The sequence below is a fragment of the Pinus tabuliformis genome, chromosome 4_2, assembly GCF_031772625.1.
Source record: "Pinus tabuliformis cultivar Carrire ecotype Pingquan chromosome 4_2, CPIR1, whole genome shotgun sequence".
Taxonomy (NCBI): domain Eukaryota; kingdom Viridiplantae; phylum Streptophyta; class Pinopsida; order Pinales; family Pinaceae; genus Pinus; species Pinus tabuliformis.
In genome coordinates, this window is record NC_142304.1 from 678,849,970 (window position 1) to 678,858,959 (window position 8,990).

An 8,990-nucleotide genomic window follows, 5' to 3' on the forward strand; every position below is an offset into this window, starting at 1 on the left:
CCACCATACAAAAATAAATTGATAGATCTTATTGAAAATGCCATCCTTTAAGAACTGGCCATTTAGCGGTTGAAATGGAGTCCTTCATAGATGCCTTTAAACCAAAATTCACTCCCACGCAAGAACGCCGCATCATGCTAATAATGAAAAGTTGGTTTGGGGCAGGCAATGGATTTTTCTGAAAATAATACACCAGCCCATGGCAAACACCTAGTTTATCTCAATCACAGGCTAAAACAACACCTGTCCCAGTTGCAATAATACTTATTTTATTTGAAAATCTGCAATCATATCATTAAAGTGTCAGTCCTTTATAAACGTTGGACATAGATTCATCGTATTGTAACTCCAGGTCCATGAGGTTCTGAAGTCCAAATATCCATTTGGGTACCACGAATTTAGTCAGACTAACCGTTTCAAGGTGTTCCATGACTTCCAAGCAGAAGGATTCTTCCAAAGCTAGGTGCAGTACTATTACCAGTGGCATTGAGGAATATTGTAAGCTTCAATGTGAAACTGTAAATGATGTGGGTGGAACAGAAACATAAACACCAAATGGCGCACTCCAAAGAGCCTTGTAACTCTCATTTCTTGCTATATTCAGAAAGCTCCTCTAATGGTACGAGAATTGATCAAACTAGCTACTGTGATTGAAGGAACGTTAAGGTCATAACTAATTCCAATGTTTGAACTACATACAGCACCGGTGTATTTGAGAAGAAGAGGTGCATATCCATTTATGGTACATAGGAACGCAATATAATATTCATAACCTGCATTGAAGATGAGTCTGGTTTCCAAGGCAGCAGTTGGATTCACAAATCCACTTCCCATGTCAAAAGGTGTGGTCAAAATTGCATTGGCATCTTGATTGTTGTAGGAGTGTTGTGCCATAATTAGTAACCCTTGATTGTCATTGAGTGATGCAGCGGTGGATAGTACAGAAGAAATGGCTGCTGGTTTAAATTTGGGGTATTTTTGTTTCATTAGAGCTTCCATTCCCGCTATATGAGGTGCTACCATGCTTGTTCCCGAAAACATTGCAAAATTCTCGCCTTCAAATTCAGCTGAATCTATGCCAACAGAGTTTCAAGCAGCCCAGATGAGATTACCAGGAGCTATTATATTTGGTTTCAGTATATCTGCTGCATCTAAAAGATTGTCCTGCGGATTGGCCCCCCTTGAAGAATAATACATGACTTTGGGTGCTTTCTTGCTGTAATCTGCTTTCAATCCTCTAGGGACAGTGGCAACTCCTCCAAAATTAACAATGTTGTTAGATTCATCTCTAGTTATGGAGTCACTGTAGTATTTCAGAAAAGTCTTAGAATCATCTGAAGAGGAAATGATCAATCCTGACATCGTCAAAGGGACTCGATTGAACGGAAACCCAACCACAAAAGGTTCTGTGTAGAAGATGATGCCCACTGCACTCAAATTGTTAGCAGTCATAACTGCTTGTCTCACAAAAGGTAGACCAAGGAAAAACCTTATCGTGTAGCTACAGATCAAGATGTTTCCTTCAAATAGATGTTGTTCCAATTCACTGGGATCTTGGCATTCATTGGCATACATATCATTAGTTCCATTATTTTCGGCATGAGTTGCAGCAACTAGACTGTACATATCATCATCATCTGTTCCAGGAGCAAGTCCAACTCCTGAGATTGTGAGATTGTTGCCAAGAACTATAGAATTATTATAACTACGATCATCGGTAGCAGCTCCCACTGTGAATATCCATGGGCTGAAGGACAAAATACTCTTTGGAGAAGGTCCAGCATTTCCTGTAGCTTGAACGACAAATAATCCAACTTTCATAGCGGACAACAAAGCCATGTCTATTGGGTTAAAGAAAGTCGCAATCCTAGAAGGTGGCCTGTTACGTATGATTGACGGAGACAGTATATCAACCCCATCTTGAGCTGCCACGAGAAGAATTGAGCTGAAACAAATTGAGCTTTTGATGAATCAATGATGAATTTTGTCCTTAGGGCTCTTTGCACCGCACGCACTCCCAGTGCGCCGCGCCAGTGTTAATTTACACTGCGGAGGAGCACCCAATGCGTCGCGCGTGCCCAGTGCGTCGCACCACTCAGCCTATGTGCCGAGCTGGCAAACTCCAACACATTTTTTGACCAGTTTACCTCTAATCACTAATTTTACTCGAGATTCATTTGTCTCCGCACTTATTTTTGAGTGCATACTCCTTATTTTCTTTCCCCGATCTGAACCACATGATCATTTTCACTAAATGCTCCCTCCATTTCTGTATTTACAAGTGATGGGTCTTTCTATGTTTGTGGAGGCCATTCATAGTTTCAATTTATGTCATATGGGTAATATCGAAGTTTTCTCTTTTTAGTGTCCTGCTTGATTAAAATGATGACTCTTATGTTGATTCTTTGCAGGAATAGGAGCTACTGAACCTAGCAAGATGGGCAGGGTTGCTTGAAGAACTATAAAATCTTATCAATCACGTATCAAACGAACTTAATAATTCCTTCTTCAAAAAGAGTTTTGAAGAAGAAATGTCCTTCAGCATTAATAGTAATGTGAATCTTGAAGTGAAACCTTATTGAAGCTCCCTTTGGCCTGTAGGCGTTATTTCACACTTCTTGAGACAAAATCTCTGGACTCAAGAATTAAAATGACTCTTTTTTACCAAAATGGCATTTGATGACTGCAAATGACGAGAAATGAACCTTGGTGAATTTGACACTGACAGAGGACTGACAAGACTGAGTCTAACACTGACTCCAATTGGGATGGAAGCTACCACTTCGTGGAGGTGCCAAGAACAACAGATCTCTGGAAGAGCTAGACAGTGCCTTCGTCCATTGTGCTATGGAGTCCATTATTCCGACAAACCAACATGAATCAATTTATTGACTGAAAACTTGACTCAAACTGACTAAATGCAAACTGACATGACTGAAAAAAACTTGACTCTAACAAACTAACTCAAAATGGCAAAGACCTGGACTTAAATCTTAAAGCTTGGTGGCAGTACATGGCCACCTGTGTTTCTTACAAGACAATATATCCTCAAACTATATCAAAATTCCAATGCAACCAATCAGGAAGATGGCTTCTTGACTGATTCTTCCTATCAGATCTTCTTTTTCTCTAGGATCACTGCTGACTGCAACAAACTTGCCAGAGGATCTTGAAAAATGTGAAGATTTTCCATTGCCACCTCCTGCTGAGAAAATGAGATGTCTTTTTCTCTTGCTTCTGATTTTCCTTCATAAATAAGAGCATGTTCCTGGTCTTCAAAAAATTTTGAACGAGTAGATGAGCAGATTTCCTCTTCAAAGAACATTTCGAAACACGAAACATATGAAGAAGAATCTGAAATGGGATCCGTAATGGTCGGGTCTTTGGTAGTCTAAACATCTTGCATGCTATCTTCATATGATATGACAGCCAGATTCTCATTACATTCATTAGTCATAAGAAAAGAAACTCCAAATGTTTCATGAAACTCAAGCATGACCTTTCTGTCATCTATCATAAATTCATCCAGAGAATCTTTTTCACCTACTTGAACGAAGATATCCTCTTGTTGTTCATGGTTTAACTGAATTACCTTGGTAGGAAGGCTGTGTTCTGATGAGATGAGGGCAGTTAGGCCTATAACTCTATCTCCTTCATTTGAGGCAGCCTCAACAATGCAATTTTCTTCTTTGAGATCCGGAACAACATGTTTTTCCTCATCACAATCCATCTCTCGATCTGGTTTATCATCATCATTTTCGCAGATTGGAACATCATTTTCCTGTGTATCCTCATTTATTTCAACCAGATCTGAAATAGGACTTCCTTTTTCATCATTTTCAGTCATATGGAAATCTTTAACCTGCTGATTTTGATCCTGTTGCAAAGTTTCCTCTAAGAGTTCTATAGACTGCTGAAATGGGTTTTCACACAGGGCTTCCATGATCTCATCATCCGTAAAATTATCATCCTCATAGTATTTTTGAAGGCTTTCAATAAAAGTAGAAGCATGTTTGCAACAGTCATGAACTAGATTTAACGATGGATAAGAGTCTTTATATCTTTCAATGAATAGGGCATGAAAATCCTTTAGACAGTAAATACAAGCAAGCGGCAAAATTTCATACCAAGATTGGGCTTCACCTTCTAGAGTGGCCAGGAATATCTTCATTAAGCAATCTTCAGGAAAATCAACCTTCAACTTACGAATATGCATGTGAAATCAAACTAGATGTAAAGAAGCGTCCTTCTTACCATCATCTTTAAATGTAGGCAAATTCCTTGACCAATCTACTTTCGAAATCTTATTTGGAAAGCCTGGAATGTGATCTCAGCTCATGGGAGCGTATCTTCTTGCAATCCGTTCCATTTTAAGAAATCTCAAAGCTACTCATCCCTTTGTCGTGGAGTCACCATGAAACACCGGTTGCTAGATTCTTCAGTGAAAGGAGTCGCTAGGTGAATGATTTTTAGCTGTCTTCTTATGTCTGATCGTTGTTCACCATCAACTATCAGCTCTGAACTTGAGATATGTACTAGGGCAGGACAATTTTCAAGCAAACCATTTTCGTCCCCAACGGAGTCGCCACTATGTTAGCGCTCAAATCTGCCTCAGGCTAAAGGAAGGCGAGGTTCAAGGCAACATAAAACCAAGCTTAGCCTCATAGCTAGCCCTACGAGGACAGGAGAGGGCTCTCTCCGGATCTATCTCGATGAAATGAGCAATAGGGTGCGAGATGACTTAAAATGGGAACTGATTTTAGGCTAGTAAATGAATTTGAATGAGGGATATTTGATTTAATGACTAAGTCGCTGGGCTGTATGGGACAAGGACAACATGAGCAAAGATTTAACCAAATGCATCAGATATTTCATAAGGCGAGATAAGCATGAGATTTTAGCAATCGAATTGAAATTAAATGGGGTGAAAAGACTGTTTAAGAAAGCTGAAAAGGGCATTAATATATGAATCCTTTCCAGACAGAAGAAAACACATAAAGACTCAACACTTCCTAAAGGAAGAGCAATGACTAAATTCTACCTTTCTCACTTAAAAGTATTCAGCTAGAAATGATCATGAATGAATTGTAAAACATCACAAGATACATATGAAACAGAAAGAAAAAACACATGCCAAAACTCATACCGCAAGAATCTTATAAATCAGAGCTGCACCATTTAATTATTTCTCTGTCAAAACTATACAGTGATAGTGTTGGGTTTTTTCTTCCCACACTTTTCTCAGAACTCAGAACCCTTTACACATAAATTTTCATACAATAAATAGACTCAAGAATGGGAAAACAGATCAATGAGAATAGGGGCCATTTCACCTAAAATCATGAGAATAGGAAAAGTCTGCTCTAAAAAGGAGCAGCATTACATTTTGTTTGTTGATGGCCAACTAAAAGACAAAATCTGGAGCGTGGACCCTTTGAATTGCAACTGCAGTTAAAAATAGACCATCGTTTCCTATCTTTCTGCTACGGTGACTCTTGGCCCTTTGAATCAAAAACTAATTTTTCAATAAAAACGGTTTTCCACTAAAATTTGCCTTTAATGAACGCACCTAGCTGCAATTCGCTAAGCTCAACACGTGTCTCTATTTTGCAGAAATTACTTATATCACTGGTCTGAGAGAGTTGGTCTAATGAAAGCATAACAATGATCACCCTGCACACCTCCACTCTGAACCAAAACACTACGAAGAGTATATAAATTGCACACACTTCTATCTGCATCTAGAGAGAGATATTTGCCATTGTCTCTGTCTATGTCAAGTGAAGTAGAAATTCATATCGATCATCTATCTTGATCATTGTGTCTGGCATGAAATCATATTCAACGCTTCAACCGAAGTTGTAGTACGGGAGGAAAACCAAGGAAAAGAACACCTTTTCTTGCCTTCTGAAGTCCATACTGCTCGGCATGATATTTGTTATCACCATCAAGGTTTTTCAACTTCAAGATACTTATCAAATGAAGCATAGACATCTCAGCAGCCTTTAACATCAAACTGTATATCGTAAAATTATTCCTTCCTTGTAGATTCATAATCCACATTTATGCACTCGGTGTAGTTCATATGATGTCCTTCAAATGGATGCTTTATTGTATCCTCAACAGCTTTATTGTATCCTCAACAGCTGTGCCCTTCACTTTATCTTCTATCTTCTCGCAGAGTACTTGGTTTAGCTCCTACAAATCCTCTGTTGTAACTTTCTCCACTTCCATGCTACAGAGAGGCATAGAGAAGCTTACATCATGCTTCTTTAGAAAAGCTTGAAGCCCATGAGTGGATCTTGTGAGATATGCAGCACATGTATTCTCCATTTTCGCATTTAAACTACCTCCCACAAACATAACTATAATTTGTTGAATGCAAAAATAAAAGATACCACATGTCTTTTTCCTAAACCTGTAATATATGGAAGAAAATGAATCTTCCCAAGCTGATTGTCGTTTTGATAGGAAGTCACTTTCTGCAACACTGACACGAGCAGCAGATAATGCCATAGTAGAAATAAGAGATGGTGGTAACATAAATTGTGGGTACACCCACGAGTGCAACGCTTTCCAAAAGGAAATCTCCTTCTTTTGGGAGAACTGTGAGCAAGAATTATAGTTTGCGTGTACTTTATCATGTGAAAAATCAAACCGAAACATGAATTCTTTTATCCCATGTACTTACTAGTATTTTTCAACATATGGCACCAGTTAAGTGAAGAGGAAAAAATTAGGTGCATATTAACTTTCAGGCTCAAATCCAAAGGTACTCTATCTCCAGCTATTTGCAAATCATGTCCAAAGCTCTTAGCATACAAGGATGATCCTAAATTTCGCAATAAACCTGGAGGGTCATGAGGTTGAGTGAAAGTAGTTGAGGCCTTATTATTTGCTAATCCCTTAAACGCCTTGGCCATATCAACAGTCGTTCTTGAAGACAAAGTAGGAGAACTCGAAGAGAGCTCAACAACATTACGAAAGTTGTTATATTTTTGACACTCAGCCTTCAGTTCAACGTTCTTATTTGTATATGCACTATTTATGGGGGTATCTGGATTACTAGATGAAGTGTGATTTCCATTCCTTCTCTAAATAAATTTTGATGAAAGCTTCACATCAGATGGTGTGGAACCTTGGTTGGTCTCTTTTATCTGTTTCTGAAGCAAAGGACCATCCTTAAACTTGTCTCTAGAGCTAAGTATTTTAAGCCTATCACTAGGCTTGGTAACAGGATAAATATCAGCAACACGAGTATCGATGTATCTGGGCAGCTTGGGCAACTCAACTTTCTTAGGCCCAGAAACCAATTCCTTTATCTACTTTTTATTTTTTAAATCCGTAAAAATATTTTCATAACATTTTAACATATCTTCTATATAAACCTAATAAAAATTATATATTTTGAAAACCAATTCCTTTATCTACTTTTTATTTTTTAACAATATATCAAATCCAGCATAAGTACCTGTTACCTGTTCTCTACCAAACGTCAAATGGTAGACGTAACGTATTCACTTAGACTCAAAATAATTTTTAGCCGACACACGAACGCAATTATCATGAAATCATGATGACGGACGCCCAAACCAGCCGACACACGCAAACAATTTGCTTCCATTTCCACTATTAATTCAACTCGATTGACTTTGAGTGAAAAGGGCAAAGGTATTTCTGTTCTTCGATCGTTGATTGTCATTTTATTTACCTTGCAGTTGGCGTTGGATATTCAGAATTCGGCACAAAAAGCAACCATTTGTTGAATCTTTAGGAGTTTATAAATGGAAGGACAGCGACCAGAACAACAACGCGGCGAAGAAAGAGAATATAGAGAATTATCAGTTGAAATAGCGGAGATTATAAGAGCACTGGGGGAGCTTGAGGAACGATGGCAGGCTCTTGAGGAGCTTGAGGAGCTTGAGGAAGAAACTGAGGCAGTAAATGAAAGAATACTTCAATTTACCGAACGTTGGGTTCGTTTTCCCTCACAAGAAATGCAGGTGGAGTTAGAGCAAAGAATAGTAGAATTGAGTGAGCGATCTCAACGTTTTCCTGAGCAGCTTCCATCGTTCAGGTGGTTACAGGAGGTCGCCGCCCCGCTATTGCAGCTACCTCGCATAACGATTCCAGAGGGGAATACCGATAATGATTTTTGCATAATTTGTCAAGACAATATTCTGTTTGGAGAAGTGGCACGTGATCTTCGGTGCGGCCACAGGTACCACCAGACATGCATCTTCGAATGGTCGTTAGCGAATCCAATTTGTCCATTTTGCCGAGCACGCATAAACGAGGCACCGGAACGACGCCGGGCCCTGGAACCACGCCGGGCCCTGGAACCGTTATTGTTTCCAGTCCATGTAGATCCTGTATATCCCCAACCATTAATGATACCAGTGCGGGGAGTTGTGCTTCCCTTTGCTCCAATTACTGACAGGCGAACATATTCGTGACAGCAATAACATTACTTCGTGCCCAATTTGCCATGAGGATTTTCAACTGCGGGAGGACGCCGTAGTAGTGATAGGACGCCGTAGTAGTGATAGAATTTCAATGGTAGTAGTGATGGTTTACATTTCTTTTTTAATTTTATGTCTCTTTCTTTTTTTTTTAATAGTGAAAGGTGAATGTCACATAGTGTGGGTGGTGGTTGGAGTTTGGGCTCAACCTCTCTTAGTATTGAACTTCTTGCTTTTTTCTAATTCTATGAATTATATGTTATATAGGTAGAAATGCAAAATAAAGAAGTCACAGTGTTTTGTTTTTTTTTTTCCGTCACTATTCAAGAAAATTTGTTTTAATTAAAGTAATTTAATTGTAAATGAATTTGTTTTATTAAATTTATGAAAGTGGTATCTTGAAAAATTGATTATCTATGTTTTTTCACCTTGCTCAATATTGATTAATGGTTTTTCTTTGCCATTTTAGAATATGATTTTATTGTGCATTATATATATATATATATATATATATATAAAATAATAAAA

At 38.5% G+C, this 8,990-nt stretch overlaps 1 pseudogene; it reads right to left on the reverse strand.

Moving 5' to 3' along the window:
* Window positions 1–416: 416 nt before the first annotated feature.
* On the reverse strand, window positions 417–6,516 carry LOC149171250 (subtilisin-like protease SBT2.3 pseudogene; annotated as a pseudogene).
* Window positions 6,517–8,990: the final 2,474 nt, after the last annotated feature.